This window comes from Arachis duranensis, chromosome 3 (assembly GCF_000817695.3).
Source record: "Arachis duranensis cultivar V14167 chromosome 3, aradu.V14167.gnm2.J7QH, whole genome shotgun sequence".
NCBI lineage: Eukaryota > Viridiplantae > Streptophyta > Magnoliopsida > Fabales > Fabaceae > Arachis > Arachis duranensis.
In genome coordinates, this window is record NC_029774.3 from 33,763,272 (window position 1) to 33,763,745 (window position 474).

Here is a 474-nt window from a genome sequence, read left to right on the forward strand (position 1 = left end):
AAATTTATTAATAATTTTTTATATTAATCTTTAATTTTCATTTAATGCAGACAAAATGATTGTACTTATTTTAAACATATCCCATTAGGGGATTTCTTTTCATCGACAATAAAAGGAATGCTTTCTTTTCCTTTCACCAGGTCTCATAAAACTGCACCTTCTCTTGATTGATTATAACTTGTTTTCTTGGGTGTAAATCTTTTAGAATCAGTGAAGTCCTTGAAAAGAGAGGATGAAGCATAAAGAAACGGATAAAGTAAGGAGAAGCAAACCGGTCAAAAGATAAAAAGTGAACTCATGCCCATGAGATGGGCGTATATTAACACTTCGCATTTAAATTCATATGTAATATTATAAGTAAGAAAGCCTTGAAGAACAAATGCTTGTGAGTATGCTTTTGTTCCCGTTCACTCGTGCATGCAAAATAAAGGAAGAATTACAACAATTTAATCCAACAAAAAAAAAAAAAAAGAG